Below are 587 nucleotides of genomic sequence, written 5' to 3'. Positions count from 1 at the left end.
AAGTTTATGCCTCAGATACCGCCTTCACGCAAAGTGTGCGTGGCAATTCTCCCTTTTTAATTATTTTTCAGATGGAGCTCTATAATGTCCCGCCTCATCGTGGCTAAGGATCTCAGAAGAACTCTATAAAGGCAAATGGAAGCACAATAATTACTATTAAGACAATGTCAGTAATAACAGCAAGCAAGATTATATACTGAACCCAGTCTAAGGGATTCATTGTGCTTAGATTGTTTTTTAAATCTCTGGCCAATTCATCAATGTTCTAAGTATCTAAAAGACTTCTGTTAATATCTGAAATTTCTGCCTTCAATTGTTCTATATCATAAGAAATATCTGTATCTTTCTATACTCTCTGTAGATAAGCCTTAGTCTACTGAAATGATGTTGACACTTAGTGGCTAACCTAACTTTCAAACAATATAGCATATAGATAAGAGACACAAGAAAAATTCATATTAGCAGTAATATGAGTAAGTCCAAACAAATTTGACTGAACAGCAGCAGCGTTAGCGGTTCTTGTTGTAGTCTGTGGTGGATGTCTGCTTCTCCATTTCTGTCAGCTGTCAGCTTCTGTTTTCTCTGTT

Source organism: Mastomys coucha, unplaced genomic scaffold, assembly GCF_008632895.1.
Source record: "Mastomys coucha isolate ucsf_1 unplaced genomic scaffold, UCSF_Mcou_1 pScaffold17, whole genome shotgun sequence".
NCBI lineage: Eukaryota > Metazoa > Chordata > Mammalia > Rodentia > Muridae > Mastomys > Mastomys coucha.
This window is presented reverse-complemented; position numbering follows the sequence as displayed.